Below are 20000 nucleotides of genomic sequence, written 5' to 3'. Positions count from 1 at the left end.
CCAGAACATAAATGTCTTGCAATTGCAAAGGTTTAAAGGTTTATTGGCTGCTTATGAACGGCAGAGGCAAGGGACAGTGACATTGCCCTAGCTAGCATGACAATGCCCTAGAGGCTGACCATATATACATATGATCAGCCCTAAGCATCCTCTCCACCTAAGCTAGGACCAGGGAGAGCCAGGCAATGGCAGCTGATGACTCAGGGGGAAGACATACAGGCTCCCCAAAACCCCCATCCTAATCTCACAAGAACGGTGAGGTTGCAGACACTACAAGGCACTAGCGAGCTTGAGTGGAACTGGAACCCCAGGCCATTGATCCTCCTGCAGGGACGTTTCCACTAGGCCACCACAACCCATGCCTGCTATTATTAGAAGGATAAGAATTCATGTACAATATACAAATAATTCTTTGATATAATTAAGCTAGTAGAAAATTAACACATTTAGACATATGGGTCAAAGGGACGCTGCAAAGACTTTCAAGTAATGTCTATAGTGCACCGAGCGAAGTGCACTGATGTTACTGATCCCATACAGGATATATAGTTATTTAATGAAGGCAGATGAATGATACGAGAGGATTCTGAAAAGGTCTTGGCTTTAACGCTATCGTGAAATGGATACAGGTGTTACTTTTACAGGGGAGGTAAGACAAATATTTATTATTATTATCATTATTATTATTATTATTATTATTATTATTATTATTATTATTATTATTATTACTTGCTAAGCTACAACAGCTTGACTTCATTGTAGGAAAACTGCAGGACAATGCACCAGTTCCGAATCGGAGGAAAATTTCGTTACCTTGGTGTCTCTTCAGTTGTGGAAAGAGGCGATAGTCGGAGGGGGCTAGGTCTGGGGTGTAACGCGGGTGGTCTATCAATTCGAAGTCAAGTCCCGTATCATCCGTCGTTTCATGTGCTGTGTCAGAGAGAGAGAGAGAGAGAGAGAGAGAGAGAGAGAGAGAGAGAGAGAGAGAGAGAGAGAGATGCATTTTTTGCACATCATCTCCTAAATAGTTGTCCTACCACCCCTGTAAAAGTAACAGCTCCACCCTTCCACGATACCCTTTAAGCCAGGAAATTTTTCAGCACCCGTTCGTATATCGGTTCACAGGCCAAGAGATATTAGCACCGGCCTCCCTGATATAAAAGCCCTTCATGGGCTTGTGGGGGTCTATTGTAAACGTCCCTGCCTAGCGTTCTGCTGGACAGGAAATCAAGCCCCGCTTTAAAACGATAGTTTCATGTAGTGTCTGCAACCTCACCATCCTTGTGAGCTAAGGATGGAGTGTTTGGGGAGACTATAGGTCTACCTGCTAAATCAAAAGAAACCATTGTCTAGCCCTGCCAGGTCCTATTTGAGTTGAGAGGGGGCTTGGGCGTTGACTGATCATATAGATATAGAGTCAGTCTCTAGGGCATTGTCCTGCTAGCTAGGGCCTCGCCACCGTCCTTTGCCTCTGCCATTCATGAGTGACCTTTAAGATTATAAACATAATTGCATCTACTCTACACAAACACTATTTGTCAACTTCAACGTCATAGTTTGCTGGAGATGGAGGGACGTTTAATGCAATACCAATTATTCAGTATCACAGACATTCCATGCTGGGATGAATTCCCTTCAAGATCACCAACAGAATAAGTTAATTTGAATCTTTCATTGGGAATTGGTTTGTCATCCATTCGCATGAGTAATGCATTACCTCTGCAGGATGGTTCAGTCCCAAGGTATGTAACGACACAGTACAATATTAAGTATGGAAATACTTTCGTGCAATACCAAATATACTGCAAAGAATTCTTAATTCAACTCAGATGCAAAACGTTACGTATTTCTTTATTTATTATAATTTTTAGATAATTATTACCTAATGAATATTTGTGATATCTAAAATGACTGAATTCTAATCCATGTGAACGCAAAATAAATATTTTGTATACACACACACACACACACACACACATATATATATATATATATATATATATATATATATATATATATATATATATATATATATATATATGTATGTATGTATGTATATATACAGTATACATACACACATATATATATATATATAAATATATATATATATATATATATATATATATATATATATATATATATATATATATATGTATATATATATATATATATATATATATATATATATATATATATATATATATATACATCAATGGAGACACGAAAGTATGGTTTTTATTATCTACAGCTCAGTCTCTATATGCATCTTTTTAGATTTATTAATAAAGCATTCAAACTCATAAGTTACCCTTTCAAAGCAAAGTTCGACTAGCCAATATATCCGTAATATCTGCATCAGGACCGAGAAAGATAAAGAACAAGAAAATAAGAGAAGGAAAGGGGTGAGAAATTCAAGCATGGTAAAACGTAGGCAGGAATAGAAATCTATAGTTTGATTGTAGAAAGAAAGAAAATGACACGAACGAGCTAGGGAAGCAGGTTGTGAAAGCATGGGAAAACGTAGGCAAGAATAGAAATCTAAAATTTTACTGTAAAAAGAAAGAAAATGAAATGATAAAACTAGTGAAGCAGGTAGTGGAAACATGGGAAAACGTAAGCAGGAAAAGAAACCTAAAGTTTGACTTTAAAAAGAAAGAAAATGAAACAAACAAACAAACTAAAATATCACTATGTAACAGATTTATTGAATCCAACGAGGTATATGGTCGGAGGTTAAAAATAAGTTTGAATTTGCCCCTTCCGTCTCCAACGATGTCTGGGTAAACACCTTCGCGGAACGGGTTCGTCGTGCCGTGTTTGCAGTTCCAGGCTCAAGAAAATTCTGGATACAAAATTCATGGATCGCCGTCTCTTTTGACGTAAAAGCTTCCAGGGAATTATAAAGTAGTTCACTTTCAAGTTTTCTTTATATGGATTTTTCTAATGAAATAGTTCATTTCTGCATTTGGGCAATGGTTGTGCTTTTCAATGTCGAAAAAAGGGTACATTTTGAATGAAAGAACTCAGCCTTTTTAATTCAAACTACATCACCGCTACTTTTATTATTATACTTTACTTGTCGCTGTAACCAGATGCCTTTAAAGACATGAAATAAACTGAGACTGTATCAGTTAACCTTTAACTACATAAGTAACTATCAATTAACGTTTTAACATTAAATCTATGAAAAAAAATTACAATGTTAAGGATTTCATTCCCTGTGTTTTACAATATCATTCTAGACCTACCGAAGATGAGCCGCTTACTGATAAGAAGGAACACCATTACTATCATCATCATCTTTTTAATAATGATTATTCCATTACATACAAAAAAAAATATATGATAGACTGATTTTAGAAAACACATTTAAGGGAAACATTCCATGATTCCAGACAATAATTCCAATGGATTCCCATTTACTTTCACGATTATGATTTATTCCTTCATGACATCGATTATAACTAAACGACTTTAGTTGTTTTGGTGCAAATCGTAGAGGCATTTTTGTTTTGAGAGCACTTCTTCCTAGAAACATCTAATTTTTCATAGGGGGAAATGGACAACGCTTTTAGTGCTGATTTATCGCTTGTAAAAATCTATTTCTCTCTCTCTCTCTCTCTCTCTCTCTCTCTCTCTCTCTCTCTCTCTCTCTCTCTCTCTCTCTCTCCATACAAATTTCAACTACCAATTTATTTGAATATAGCAAACTTTTAGGAGATTGTGTTTTCTTCTTATTTATGGGATTTTAAAAGCATTTTAAAAGGCCGGGTGACGCCACTAGTCTGGCGGAGGAATGGCCATCTGTTGGCTTCCTCTACATTTTATGTCAAAATATGCGATGGTAAGCATTGCAGGACTCGGGGAAAACCTGGCCTAAGTCATCGTATTTTCCCTGACTTTTGTTCTCGGAAAGGCGACTTTGGGCCAGTCCAAGATCCTTAAATATACTACGAGTATATTTAAAGGAGCTTGGACCAATCTCGATATACGAGATGCCTCACACTGAGGAACCTGGGGGAACCCAAACATAAAATAAGGCAATAAGGTAAAGTAAGATATTGCGACCGCGTTCGATGCTGGATGCTAGAGTCAGGCCGGAAACCAGTCTTCGGCTACGTGTAGATTCTGCGTTTCAAAGGATGGCCTAGTCAAGAGACAGTGACAATCCTCTAGCTAGCAGGACAATGCCCTAGAGACTAACCCTATTTACATATGATCAGCGGCCCATGACCCATCTCCACCCAAGCTAGGACTAGAGAGGGCCACCGATGACTCAGCAAACCCCCACAGCCTCATCCTTAGGTCACAAGAATGGTGAGCTTACAGATACTACAAGAAACTATCGAGCTTGAACGGGACTCGAACCGCAGTCCGGCAAATCACAAGGCCGGGACGTTTTCAATAGGCCACCACAGCCCATTTCTGCGAAAAACACTGTAAATTCTCACGTAAGAATGACGTAGGTTTACATTTGCCCTTCGGAATTAACTCAAGAAAGTTACTAATTTTGAGGAAAACATGGAATTTCTTACTGCCTTTAGTTCATGACTGAACTAAGGCATATACTTCCACGAACTGAGTTTGTTATTCGCGCTACTTTATGAATTTTTCTTTTTACATATTATCAGTTATTATTATCGGGCACATTAATCTATCTTATTTCTCTTCCTCTTTTTTCGTTAAAGTTTATATAGTTTATATAGGAGATATTTATTCCAATGTTGTTACTCTTTTTGAAATATTTTATTTTTCCCTTTTTCCTTTCCTCACTGGACTGTTTTCCCTGTTGGAGGCCCTAGGCTTATAGCATCCTGTTTTTCCAACTACGGTTGTAGCTTAGAAAGTAATAATAATAATAATAATAATAATAATAATAATAATAATAATAATAATAATAAGGATGATTTGCTTCTACTAGACTGCAGGAAATTTAAGTCTTATTACAGCGTTGGAGTCTTAGCGGGTCATGACGGGAGTATGTGAAAACCCAGATGTTTTTCTATAAAGTTGAAAGGTAAGAGATGTTGGACAGAAAGATGGGCAAAGGAAAGTGGGCGCAGAGGTGAAGCAGACGGACAAAATTTGGGTGGAATTAGATAAGGTATGGCTAATACAAAGGCATAGAGTACACGGCGTGATATAAATGTCTGTGACATTTTCATTAATCTTTATTCATTTGTATCTATAGGTCTTTTATGTTACAGTGAAAACCTGCACCATTGATGTCTTGTAATCTTATGCCATAAGAAATTTCGTTAGTTGTGGGTAATAATAATAATAATAATAATAATAATAATAATAATAATAATAATAATAATAACTATCCTGATGTTTTTTATTTAAGATTTGGTATCCAAGCTCATAGCATCGAGATGCAGCCGACAACAATGGAGGAGATATTGGCAAAAAAAATAAGAAAATAAAAAATTAAAAACTCATAATCAACTGATAACATATATAGAGACAATTGAAGAAAACGATATACTGATTAGCGTAGTGTCTGCTCTTCGACTATCAACCCGGATAAGGCTATATTGTCATTGCCTAAAAAGATAACTCTCTCTCTCTCTCTCTCTCTCTCTCTCTCTCTCTCTCTCTCTCTCTCTCTCTCTCTCTCTCTCTCCGCTACGCGTAAAAAGGCTAAAAAAAAGAAAAAATAATGGTTTGTGGCGGCCAACTTGGTACCGCACCTGACTGGTGAACGCCAGACTGAGGTTCGAGTCCCGTTCAAACTCTTAGTTTTTTTGGACGCTGCAACCTCACCATCCTTGTGAGCTAAGGATGGGGCTTTGGGGAAGCCTATAGGTCTATCTGCTGGGTTATCAGCAGCCATTGCCTGGCCCTCCTTGCTCATAGCTTGGATGGAGAGGGGGCTTGGACGCTGATCATATTCATATAAGATCAGTCTCTAGGGCATTGTCCTGCTTGATATGGAAATGTCACTGTCCCTTGCCTCTGTCATTCATGAGCAGTATTTAAACCTTTAAACTCACCTCTTGGCATAGTCACTATCATATTAAAGTTCCCAAAATATCTTCTCTTACACGATTCTAAGATCTTCACCGCATTTCTCTTTGGTCAAAATATGATTTTGGACATTCCCCTAATTCGATGCCTCTGGCAAGAGAGCAATATTCTTATCTTTTTGATCAACATGAAAACCAACAGATCAGGAATATCTTCCTCTCTCTCTCTCTCTCTCTCTCTCTCTCTCTCTCTCTCTCTCTCTCTCTCTCTAGATACCAATTGCTCAGCTAAGCCTGGAGCCATTATGCAGTGAGGTTGAGCTTTTCAGACAAAATCTATCCATTCCTCCCACTGTCATATGATTCGAAATAAGTCGGATAAAGGAAATGGAATTCCATTTTCAAATGCGAGATAGTTTTCGTTTGGCTTTTACTTGTCGTTTAATGCTTACAATTTACTGCTTTCTGGCCGACTGCTGGAATAAAGAGGGTAGGTTGTTCATTCCAGTCCCTTGTCCGTATTGTTTTACTGGATGAAGTAGGGTGAAAAAATCCTTCAACCATATAATTGCTAGATAGTGTCTTGTAAACGCAACTGCATTTAATCATACACCGTATAATAAAAGCACAATGAAAAGTTTTGCTGACTTGAAAAAAAAAAATTGTCTCTCTCCAATAAAGCTTCTTGCTACTTAAAAAAAAAATCGCAACTTCCCTATAAAAGGAAAATATTGTTTTCATATATTTCTAGCTTAAATTTAATATAAAGTTATCAAGCCGCCTTTCAGATTTATCTAAACATCCTCATAACTGAAGGATATATTTCCATCCCAAATCTGGAAACTCCTTTTCATCTTTTGGATCACAAGAAACTCTTCAGACAGTTTATCTTTTTACTGCTAAAACGGTTTCGGGAAATTTATTGTGTAAATATAGAAAAAAAGTATTAAGAGCAATATCAGGAAAGCTTAATATCGAAAAATATATATGAAAAGAATTTCCTTTGACAACCATGGATATGATTATTTATCCTATAGTAGAATTATGGCATCTACAGTATTTAAATGAAACCATAGGAAACTAGCAAGGCCTCCTGAACTACTCTGTAATGCCTACGGTTTAAAGGCCACTCACAAATGCCCCTATCAAGTAGGACTTGAGACTAACCATATATACGTATGATCAGTGCCCAAGGCCCCATCTCCACCCAAGCTAGGGCCAAGGAGGGCCAGGCAATGGCTGCTGATGACTCAGCAGGTAGACCTATAGGCCTCCCCAGACCCCATCCTTAACTCACAAGGATGGCGAGGCTGCATCGACCAAAGAAACTAACGAGTTTGAGCAGGACTCGAACACCAGTCTGGCGTTCACCAGTCAGGGGCGTTACCACATCGGCCACCACACAACCCTAGTTAGGCACATAAACTATTAGTTGCTTTTCCTTTCATAAATATAACACCGCAATTACTATAGTTAATCTAATATTTCGTCATTTATGTTAAGTAAACAATAACAAGAAAATCCCATCCGGCATTATTATTGATATACTTAATATCATATAAGATTATTTATTTAACCACTGAAGCTTCACTTCTTTACACTGCTTCAATAGTATTAATAAAGTTACGTTAATTGTATATAATCTAATGATTTCTACCATTATACTTAACGAAATTATTGTTAGCAACAATAAACAAACATTTGATTTTTCAATAACTTTCAACAAACATTACTCTCTCTCTCTCTCTCTCTCTCTCTCTCTCTCTCTTTCTCTCTCTCTCTCTCTCTAATAAGATAGATAGATAGATAGATAGATAGATATATATATATATACATATATATATACATATATATAATATATATATATATATATATATATATATATATATATATATATATGTATATATCTTTACCTTTATCGATATCGATTTAAATATAGATCTCAATATTGATATCAATATCTATATTGATATCGATATCAATATATATACATATATATATATATATATATATATATATATATATATATATATATATGTATATATACATATATATATATATACATATATATATATACATATATATATATATATATATATATATATATATATATACATACATATATATATATATATATATATATATATATATATATATATATATATATATATATATATATATATATAGACACGCACAAAATCTTTTACAATCTCTAGGGACTATTCTGTTATACGTAATGTCCATCTACAGTACTGACTGTCATTCTCATTATATGTCCAACCCATGTCCATTTCTTTTTCTTAGATGTTAAAATATCCTCCAGAAGGCACTAGAAGAGTTGGAAGACCCAGGCCTACATGATTAAGGACTATGAAGCGTGAAGTAGGAGATGATGAATGGAGAAGTATTGATTTCAAAGCTCAAGATAGAGACGACCGGCGAAATAGGTGTAAGAGATGATGATGATAATACATACATATACTCGTATATATATTATATATATATATATATATATATATATATATATATATATATATATATATATATATATATATATATATATATATATATACTGTATATATGGTTGTTACTCCTTATTGGAGTGGGAAAAGATGAAAAAGTTGTTTCTCCAGTAATTAATGGATATATCTATCATATCAGGTAATTATTATTATTATTATTATTATTATTATTATTATTATTATTTGCTAAGCTACAAACCTAGTTGGAAAAGTAGGATGCTATAAGCCCAAGGCCTCCAACAGGGGAAATAGCCCGGTGAGGAAAGGAAATAGGGAAAAACTACAAGAAGTTTAAGAACAATAACAACATTGAAAAAAATATTTCATATATAAACTCTAAAAACTTGAAAATTACAAGAGGAACAGAAACAACATAGAATAATGTGCCCGAGTGTACCCTCAAGCAAGAGAACTCTAACCCAAGAGTGGAAGACCATGGTACAGAGGATATGACACTACCCAAGACTAGAGAACAATAGTTTAATTTTGGAGTGTCCTCCTAAAAGAGCTGTTTACCATAGCTAAAGAGTCTCTTCTACCTTTGCCAAGAGGAAAGTAGCCTCTGAACAACTGCAGTAGTTAATCTCTTCAGAGAAGAGGAATTTTTTGAAAATTTCAGTGTTGTCAAGTTTATGAGGAAAGAATAAGCCAGACTATTCTCTGTATGCGTAGGCAAAGATGAAATAAGCCGTAACCAGAAAGTGATCTAATATTGTACTTTCTGGCCAGTCAAAGGACTCAATAACTCTCAAGCCGTAATATCTCAACGGGTGGCTGGTGCCTTGGTCAACCTACTACTCTTAGTGAGGTAGATAATATTAAAAAAAAAAAAGAAACTTTTCGTCGGCAAAAAAAAAAAAAAAAAAAAGATCGAGAAAAATAGTTTAAAGGGTTAAAGGCCATCATAAATGGCAGAGGCAAGGAACAGTGACATTGTCCTAGCTAGACAATACCCTCGAAACTGACCATATATACATATGACCAGCACCCAAGTTCCCTTTCCACCCATGCTAGCATCAGGGAGGGCAAGACAATGGCTGCTGATGACTCAGCAGATAGACTTATAGGCTCCCCCCAAGACCACATCCTTATCAAGGATGGTGAGGTTGCAGACACTAAGAAATTAAGAGTTAAAGTGGGATTCGAACATCAGTCTGGCGCTCACCAGGCAGGGACTTTTCCAATAACTTTAAAAATCCAAAGAACTGTATTTTTCCGTCGGCGGAAAAGAAAGTCACGAGAAAAATAATGAGTTTTATTAAAGTTGCTTTATCTCAAGATAACTTTAAAACATCCAAAAGCCGGAAGACAAAATATTCGAATGCAAAAGCTGGACGGAACCAAAGCCTTGGACGGAAGGCTCCAGAATGTTTCATTTCCGTTACACGTCGGCCACAAATCTCTGCCTGAGGGAATATCCAGGAAACGTTCGATTGCCAATTCTCCTATGGACTTTGATCGCTTTGAAGCAATCGTTGGCGGACATGATAGGTTAACCGAGAAGTTATTCCAGGAAAAAAGGAAAATATTTCGTGTTATGAAGAATCACGTGCCGGAAAATTCGTTTTATTCATACCTTTTACAGTTATTCATTATGTGTTCATTATGTTATGAGACGAATTCATGAACATGCAAAACAAATTCGAGAAAAATAATGTGAAGATATCAGAAAAGAATAAACAAATAAATCTAAGTCATGAATAAAATATATAAACGGATTAATTGAATAAAAAAAAGGAAATATATAAACTAACTTATCAGATGCATAATTAAATTGAATAACTGTATATATCAACTAATTAAATGAAATGATCAAGTAGACAAAGGAGTCTGATAAAATAATTACATTTAGTACATGAATTAATTGAATAAATCACGTATATAAGTAAACAAGACACACACATTATATATATATATATATATATATATATATATATATATATATATTTATATATATATATATATTATATATATATATATATATATATATATATATATATATATATATATATATATATATATTTATATATATATATATAAATATACATAAATATACATAAATAAACAGATTAATTGATTGTAAAACATGTAGATAAAAAGATATGTAAGTATTAAGCAAGTAGGCAAGTAAGTGAATAATTAAATCAACGTAATTGTAATAGATAGACAGGTAATTCAAGTCAGAACACTGGAACGATGTATCACAGCAGCTAAGCCTATTCTGATAGACTTGGATAATATCTATTTTAAGATCATCACCGGCGTAAAACAACTAAATCGGGAAAACTGGTGTGCTCTAGATTCCCAATACAGAAGTGTATGTAATCCAAAAACTAATCAGAGGAATTTTAAATTCTATTTTAGGAAACAATAATCAAATCGTGATAACAAAACCCTTGCGTACCAAATTCAAATAATGTTATTTCTGAAGAGAAACTTGAAACTAATGATGTTATCAGGAGGAATAATTAATGAAATTTTAAATATTGTGGAAAGAACAGAGAACATTAAAAGTAATTTACCTTAAAATATACGACGAGCTGATGGAAAAGTCACAGTAGGACATAAAATGAGTATTGCACTCCAAGTAATCTTTTGTGATGCCAAGAAAAGGTTGGATTGCAGGTGACCTGAAAATAATAACCATCATGAAAATAATGCATTTAAAGAAAAAAGATTCAGAGATATAAAAGCTAGTAAGGTTACTAGGTTACTTTATTTGAATTAAACTATTATGAATAAAATGTTATCTTTGTTGATAATAGAAGTGTGGTAAAAAGCCACTTAACTTACAATTGTTTAAAATGCGGGTCTCGGTTAGTCGAAAGGGGTTGCAATGAGACTCGGCAATCACAAAAGGGTGAATTTTTGAAACTTATTAAAAAAACAATAGGGTACATTTTCATGTTTACTTAACCTCCCCTCTTTATGTGATCTGTATTGGGGGAATATAGCCCGAGCCCAATTCCCCCAAACATAACCTACCCTGGGAGTATAATAAAGTCGAAATTCTGTTCACTACCATAGTCACGGAGGGTGAGACCCTCTGTAGCCCCCCTTTAACGACCCTGCTTCGGAAGGGTGGGAAAATATATTTATAATATTACCCGGAAAATGAATCCAAACACTGGTAAAAGTTAGGCACCGCAGGATTATATGAAAATGATTTGTGTAATGAGAAAGGAACATATTAATGGTATGTTTTTGCGATATCAAACCAAAGAGTAAATGTATGATAAATATAAAACTTTAAATAATATATTTAATGCAACGCCTAACAAATTCACAACCGAAACTCGGCAGAAGATTCGAAGATTAATATTTAAAGTCAACGAGGCAATTTCAATTTCTCTTCAATAAGAATTGATTAATGGATAACTCTTTGGTCAAGATATCGAGGGAAGTAACCCGCAAAGGAGTTGAAAACTAGATTATGTAAAATGTCAAATGATATAAAGTATATTCTTACATCCTATGAGAGAGAGAGAGAGAGAGAGAGAGAGAGAGAGAGAGAGAGAGAGAGAGAGAGAGAGAGAGAGAGAGAGAGTGTGTGTACGTATATTTAGATATTGTTTCTCAAAAATGACCTATCAACCAACAATTGATGATATTTGAACTCCATTATTATAATAAAATTAGCCCATTTTGCTTTCTAACTTTTTGTCGACGAGATATGAACAATGAATGAACTACTATGAGATTCAGGCCCTCTGTAACACGGTTTTTTCGCAATAACTTTTTTTCTATGAATTTCATAAATATAACGCTTATTAAGAATGCACATTATATCTACACATAAATTTTGACTATATTCTGCATTACGTAGGTTGAATAAATTTGGTACTTTATTAAGTAAAAGTGACGATTTTTGAAGACGGGCCAACTTACTCAGAGAAAAGGTTTCGAACGCACTCGTTACGTAACTTATGACGGCATTTCTTCTCTCTTTCTCGATCGATGATTGGTTATACGTAACGAAGGCTATACCTCTGCCAACAATAACACAAAAGTGTAAATAAAAGCAAAGCAGTACACCTTTATGAACTCTGAGACTTCTCCACTGAGAATTGTCATAATGAACAAACGAACAAAATATGTTAATAAATACAAAAACACTTCGATTATTCGGCTAACTCCCAAAATAAGTTTCCTAAGAAATTACAGTCTACTTTATAGGTCACAATCAGATTGACAAAGTGTATGGAATAGTTGGTAATTTTCAAAAACGTAGTAGACCAGCTTGATTTGATAACTGCTATATCCAATGTCAAGCAACTTTTATTCATTGTCTATCTACCTACCTATTTACTGTAAAAAAAGATAGCCGGTACCGTATTTTCGTTTTAAACCTTCACCAATAATTATTGTCAGAATGATGACTTCATGAGGATCCACCCACTTTGGCCTCGTTATAATTCAGGATAACACCGAAGGCTATCATGGGCATTGTTGGATCAGAAAATTTAAATTCTGGCTATAAAAACTCATTTCTTGAGTAGTTGTAAGAAGTGCTAAATGATCCTCAAGGATCCCAGCAGTTGGCCTAAACGTATTACTACGCTAGCACAGATACCCCACCCACATTTATGTATCGTTCCGCCATTCATAAAGTCTTTGCCATGTTTTTTTTCACTGTGCAATAAGCATGGCCTCCTCAGAAATTAAGTTTAACATTAGATGATAGGTTATTTCATTAAGCTGACAAATTATGGCAACTGGGTATGTTATTGCCGTTGATGAAGCTAAAGATAAAGTATGGTATCATTCCTTCATTGCATTATCATCTTTACTACTATTTGTTTGCTACATGTAGTAATTATTTTAAAGGATAAATTAATTATGTTCACTTTACTTCTATAAATTCCCATTAGATGTACAAATAAAACTCCTAAAACTATTCATGATTTATTTACAAAATGCAGTCATGGCCATAACATAGTCAACACGGTCGTACGGCCTAAGAAGAAGAAAAGAAATTATATCGGATGATCCGTTGGTCTGGTGGAGATTTTAGCACAATAATCTTATTTTAACATAAATAGTTATATAAAGACTGTTTACATACAATCTCTCTCTTTCTCTCTCTCTTGGTGGCATAGTGAATAGTTGATGGAAATGTTCAAAAGCCTGAATGACATTACAAGTATTATAATCATGTTACGTTAGGTACAAATCAGACCATAAACATTGGATTTAAACTAGAAACTGGATAATTACTTATTCAGGCTATAGTAAATATGGCCACGGGCTTTCTCTTGACTGTATAAAGTTGCAAGTCGTAAGACAAATGCAGTTTTGCAACCACGGGGGCAATTCCAGATCCTGTTAGCCATTCTTGAATGTTATGGGTTTCAGAGTCGATGGAAGAAGGTGAATAGGTGTCTGGTGGATGGGCGGGGCAAAATTTTGTCCAAAGCTGTTTACATTGCTTACGTAATGAATGTTTTCGACTCTTGGCTCGTTATCACTGGCCATGGCGTCGGCTAGATCATTTTTACTCTATAAAAATTCAAACTATTGGGTTTAGGTTATTGATAATGCTGACAAAATTTGTGTGTGGTTGTAAAATATACATAAGTCAACTTTCAGCTACATCCGATGCTTTGTTAAGGAGCAAAGTCCAAAAAACCGTGTTACAGAGGCCCTGAATTTTATAGTAGTTGTGAAGTACAAAACGCTTTTGTTGATGTTAATCAACATAAGGAAATCATGCTTTAATTACCAACATTTTCTCAAGTTTTCACTGTAGATAATCGAATCCTTGATGTATTCAAAATAATGAAGCTTTATTTCGAACTCGATAATGAATAAAAACCTTTTCTCCCTCAAGTTAATAGGTGTAATAAGAAAAGATAGATGCTGGAGTTAGGATTGATTACAATAATCTGTTTTCAAACTACATTTCAAAGATATAATTTACAGAATAGAGTTTATTACATTTTAGAGGAAAAGACAATATTCGAAATAGCGTTTGTAGTATCGGATCGAGAGAGAGAGAGAGAGAGAGAGAGAGAGAGAGAGAGAGAGAGAGAGAGAGAGAGAGAGAGAGAGAGAGAGAGAGTTAATTACCTTGTAATTTTGGTACTTCCAGAAACTAAACAACGCTGTGAATATCGTTGTCTCGCGTGAGGGATTGAGTTTCTGTGTTAACTAATGTGTCATTGTTTTATAACTCATGATTTTGTTTTTATGCCTGTTACGATCTTTAATTAGCCTACTGAACTTGAATCCGTAATATCTCTTAAAATGTTGAAATTATCGTTTCATAAATTTCTGTAGCTTTCACAATTAACATTATGATGACTATTCCTTTTATGAACTTTATTAGTTAAAAATAAGACAAATAGGCCATTTACCTAAGGCACAACTTTCCCCTTGATAATGTAATCATGTGAAGAGAAATGCGATAATGCATAGGCAACTGAATTGAAAACAACCAATAACGAATTAAAGAGCCAACTATAAGTAGCAGAGAGACTAGCTATGGTAAGCAGCTCTTCTAGGAGAGGGATACATCTAAATCAACCCATTGTTCTTTGGTTTTGGGTAGTGCCATAGCCCCTGTACCATAGTCTTCCACTGCCTTGGAATAGTTCTCTTGCTTGAGGGTACACTCGGGTATGCTGTTCTATCTTATTTCTCTTCCTCTTGTTTTATTTTTAATTTCCTATTAAAAATGTGAAGGATCTAATTTAATGTTATTTATTCTATTTTCTACCTTGATTGTTTATTTTTCTCTTATAGTTTATTTATTCCCTTGTTCCGTTTCCCCCCTGGGCTACTTTTCCCTACTGCAGCCCTTGGGGTTATAACATCTTGCTTTTCCAACTAGTGTTATAACCTAGCTTGTAATAATAATAATAATAATAATAATAATAATCCGTGGATTTATGTTCCCACTGATGATTTTACCATATAGCCAAACTCATTGAATACTCTTCTTCTAGGAATGCAAATGACTTAAAGAAGTTTAAAGAGTTCCGGATGCTGAAAAAAAAAATCTAGTAATTCACTCCAAATAGATAAAAATTAAGGTATCTAGGATTACAAAATTCTGTCAAGGCAGATCAATCAACTTTCTGAAAAGGCAACTTTCTAAAAAGGTCTTTTCCTAAACCATAAGATTTATTTTCAAGCCGCCTTTAGAATGTATAAAGTTTTATTATTTCCACGAATCGTACCGTCAGATCATAAGATCTTAAGCAAGAAGCAACATCTTCATGATCTTATAAAATAAAGGAGTGTGACAGACTCCCATTAAAACAATATTATTCTGCCGTTACTTCAAACTATATAATTTTTCTTTTTGTTTCTTAGCCGATTTTTAAATATAAAAATATTGGAAGAGAAAATTTTCACGGTAATTGAATTTTTTACATGTACCATTTCATCGATGTATACAAAATACTTTCAATTGTGACTTTTTCGTTTGTTTGGAAAATGATTTTCCATATTTTAGGTTACAAAATTCCCTATCAATTCATGTTTGAATAACAAGGATCGGGTAGTTATAATAATAAAAAAAAGTATATGTAGTTTTTCTACAAACTTTTCAAGTTTTGAGAAAACTTGCTTCAAAACTTTTTTTGTTGAGATGATGATGATGATGGAAAAATAGCCCAGTGAGGAAAGGAAATAGATAAAATGAACTGTATAAGTAATGAACCATCTAAATTAATATTCTAAGACCAATGACAAAATTGAAACAGATTTTTCATATATAAACTACAAAAATAGACTTATGGCAGTCTGTTTAATATGAAAATATTTACTGCAAGTTTGAACTTTCGAAATTCTACCGATTCAATACAGATTAGGAAGACCATTGAATTAAATAGACTAGAATGTATAAGACATTTTTTCGGAGTATTTTTACCAGGAATTTTCATATACATTATGCCGAAACAAGTACAATAAAAGGCCCCATTCGCTAAAATATTACATTCACTTGCCTAGTCTAAAACGACTTCAGATTTTGAATTTAAAAAAAAAAAAAAAATCTACGGCAATGGCTCGAATTTTTCTATTTCGGTATGTATAGGATGCACAATCCAGCTAATCAAAAAGGTATATTACTTTCCCTTGCAAAATATAAATACCTTGTTTCCATTTACGACGCAAAACGTTGAAAATTTATCGCTTGAAAATCCATAGCAAAATATTCATGTAATAAATTTAACAAACAAACAAGCAAACAACTTACACCATAATGCCTAATCTCCTTGTTGGAGATAATAGATAAATAAAATGTTCAAGTTTAGTTTGTATTGTGTATATCAATAAAATCTCTAGTAAGATAAATAACATATTTTCAAAATATTATTCTAAGGACAGCCCCCCCCCCAAAAAAAAAAAAAATCTTACATGTGTTTTATTTCCTATCAAAGTTTACTATTTTCAAAGCCAAGCATTTGTGTATCATATAATTAATAGTTTTAATGAAAACAGTATTTCACATACGATATCATTTTGCATTTATTCTCACATAAGATTCCCACTAATATTCACAAAATATAAACATGATATAAATTTGAAAATAATCAGACTTTATATAAGTAAATCATAATTCTGACATAATATATTTTCTCACTCAATTATGAAACCTTTATTCTCACACTATCATATTTTCTCAGTTATGAAAACGTGATACATACCATCATTTGAATTTATCAAAAGATAATGATAGCAATAAAGAAGAATAAATAGAGAGGTAGAGAAGAACAATTTATCAGATTAAGAACCGAATCGAGACAGATACCTGCCGAGGCGGACACTGACAGGCGAGATTAAAGATGACAGTGGAGGCACTCAGTGGGCGTAGGTGTGGTTGATGCTAGCGGGTTGCCTGCCATCTTAGGCAGGCTGAGAGGAGGAAGATAATGAAGTGGGAGTTTCATTCTGACAGAGAGAGAGAGAGAGAGAGAGAGAGAGAGAGAGAGATTGAATAAAGCCAATATATGAGAGAGAGAGAGAGAGAGAGAGAGAGAGAGAGAGAGAGAGAGAGAGAGAGAGAGAGAGAGAGAGAGAGAGAGAGAATCAAGATATACAGATATGAAAGAGATAGATTGAGAAAGATTGAACCACGATAATATATGAGAGAGAGAGAGAGAGAGAGAGAGAGAGAGAGAGAGAGAGAGAGAGAGAGAGAGAGAGAGAGAGAGAGAGAGAGAGAGAGGTGAATAAATGGAAGTTGGTAATGACGTAATGTTCATTCCTGTTAACCTTCAATAACAACAAGGAAAACGTACAGAACTAGAACAAGCACTCGGTAGAGCGCATACCTTCGCCTATATCATGTTGTATATCACAAGATAGGCAAATGCATTTTTGGTACTAGTTTCCTGTAAACTGGATAAAAAACTACCACGATATACGAAAGATACTATTTTACCATTTTGTTTCCTTGACCTTTGACCCAATCACTCACCAAATCACATCAAATTGTCCTTAGATTATGGTCAATTGTATACTAAATTTCATGAAATTCGGTCAAATAGTTTTTGATTTATGCGAATCACAAACAAACAAAAAAAAACATAAACAAATAATGACATCACTATATCGTGTTGTATATTACACGTTAGGCCATTGAATTATGCACATTTTGGCAGTAGGTTCTTGCAAATCGGATGAAAATTGGCCACGGTATGGCAAAATGACGTTTTTTCACCTTCTGTGACTTTAGACTTGACTTTGAACTCATCACTCCTGAAATCTAATCAAATTGTCTTTGGATCATGGCGAATCATCCAATCAAATTTCATGAGATTCCGTCAAATGGTTTTGGAGTTATGCGAATCACAAACACAGACAGATATACAAACAAATAAATACACGCCTACCAAAATATAACCATTGCAACGAAGTTGGACAGGGTAAATAATGATAGGAAAGGAGGAGAAAGAGTAGGTACGAACTAGGGAAGGGGGGGGGGAGATAAGGGGGAGTAGAGTAGAGGAAGACGACGATGAATGGTAACGGGAGAAGAAAAAGAAACGGAATTCCACCCTCTCAGATATTCTATATTTTTATATTTTACAACTATGTGCTAAGACTCAAACAAAAAGGCAGAGTAATGATAGTGTATTTAATTTTACAAAAATACTGATTTATGACAATTGTCATCAGGTTTTTAATTCCTATTCCCGATTTTCTTACAAATGATGTCTTCAGAGAAAATTTTCTGAAATAGTTTCTTTTTATTTCTTGATTTTTTTTCTGACAAATTTATATATCTGTGGAGAAATGTTGCCCAACTTGCTACTTATGAACAATGGACTTTGCTTAGATTCCAACTCAAAACCATCTCACAGTACTTTCATTGTTCTCACAATATTAGTTCGTTCTAATTTTTAAACTTCCCTATGTGAACAAATGCAGTAATACATTGGTCATTTGAAAGCTCCAAAACCTTTGTCCTATCATTGTTTATTTCTCAATTTGATATTGAATTTTTATATCATTTATATTTTGGGTTATCGATCTGGATTTTAATATAGTCTCTTCCTCCATGTTCAAACAAGGCATATTTACATGTGAAAGTACCAATCGGGGCATTCCCTTATTATCATTATTATTATTATTATTATTATTATTATCATTATTATTATTATTAGCCAAACTACAACCCTAGTTGGAAAAGCAAGATGCTATAAGCCCAAGGGCTCCAATAGGGAAAAATAGCCCAGTGAGGAGAGGAGACAAGGAAATAAATAAATTATCAGAAAAACTTAACAATAAATCATTCTAAAAACAGTAACAACGTCAAAACAGATATGTAATATATAAACTATTAACAACGTAAAAACAGATATGTCATATATAAACTATAAAAACACTCATGTCAGCCTGGTCAACATAAAAACATTTGCCGCAACTTTGAACTTTTGAAGTTCTACCGATTCAACTACCCGATTAGAAAGATCATTCCACAACTTGGTCACAGCTGGAATAAAACTTCTACAATTCTGTGTAGTATAGAGCCTCATGATGGAGAAGGCCTGGCTTTTAGAATCAACTGCCTGCCTAGTATTACGAACAGGATAGAATTGTCCTGGGATATCTGAATGTAAAGGATGGTCAGATTTATGAAAAATCTTAAGCAACATGCATAATGAACTAATAGAACGACTGTGCCAAAGATTAATATCTAGATCAGAAATAAGAAATTTAATAGACCGTAAGTTTCTGTCTAACAAATTAAGATGAGAATCAGCAGTTGAAGACAAGTCAGGAGAACAATACTCAAAGTAAGGTAGAATGAAAGAATTGAAACACTTCTTCAGAATAGATTGATCACCGAAAATCTTGTAAGACTTTCTCAATAAGCCAATTTTTTGTGCAATTGAAGAAGACAGACCTGTGTTTCTCAAAAGTAAATTTACTGTTGAGAATCACACCTAAAATTTTAAGTCATAAAAATTTAAAGAAACATTATCAATACTGAGATCAGGATGTTGAGGAGCCACTGACCTTGACCTACTTACAATCATACTTTGAGTTTTGTTAG

General features: G+C 34.2%; 1 long non-coding RNA gene across 2 annotated transcripts in view; it reads right to left on the bottom strand.

The window, feature by feature from the left end:
• LOC137646831 (uncharacterized) overlaps positions 1-20000 on the bottom strand; it is a 384799-nt gene that overhangs the window by 49424 nt on the left and 315375 nt on the right. Inside the window, exon 3 of one of the 2 annotated variants that reach the window (XR_011045472.1) lies at positions 11013-11121. The exons of the other annotated variant lie outside the window; for it this stretch is intronic. This is a non-coding gene — a long non-coding RNA (uncharacterized lncRNA). Of the gene's footprint in view, positions 1-11012; positions 11122-20000 lie in introns of those variants that run through there. 2 annotated transcript variants of the gene reach the window in all.

Source organism: Palaemon carinicauda, chromosome 9, assembly GCF_036898095.1.
Source record: "Palaemon carinicauda isolate YSFRI2023 chromosome 9, ASM3689809v2, whole genome shotgun sequence".
In the NCBI taxonomy this organism is placed as follows: Eukaryota; Metazoa; Arthropoda; class Malacostraca; order Decapoda; family Palaemonidae; genus Palaemon; species Palaemon carinicauda.
Note: the sequence above shows the minus strand (reverse complement) of the source record. Positions and strands in the feature narration are given on the sequence as shown.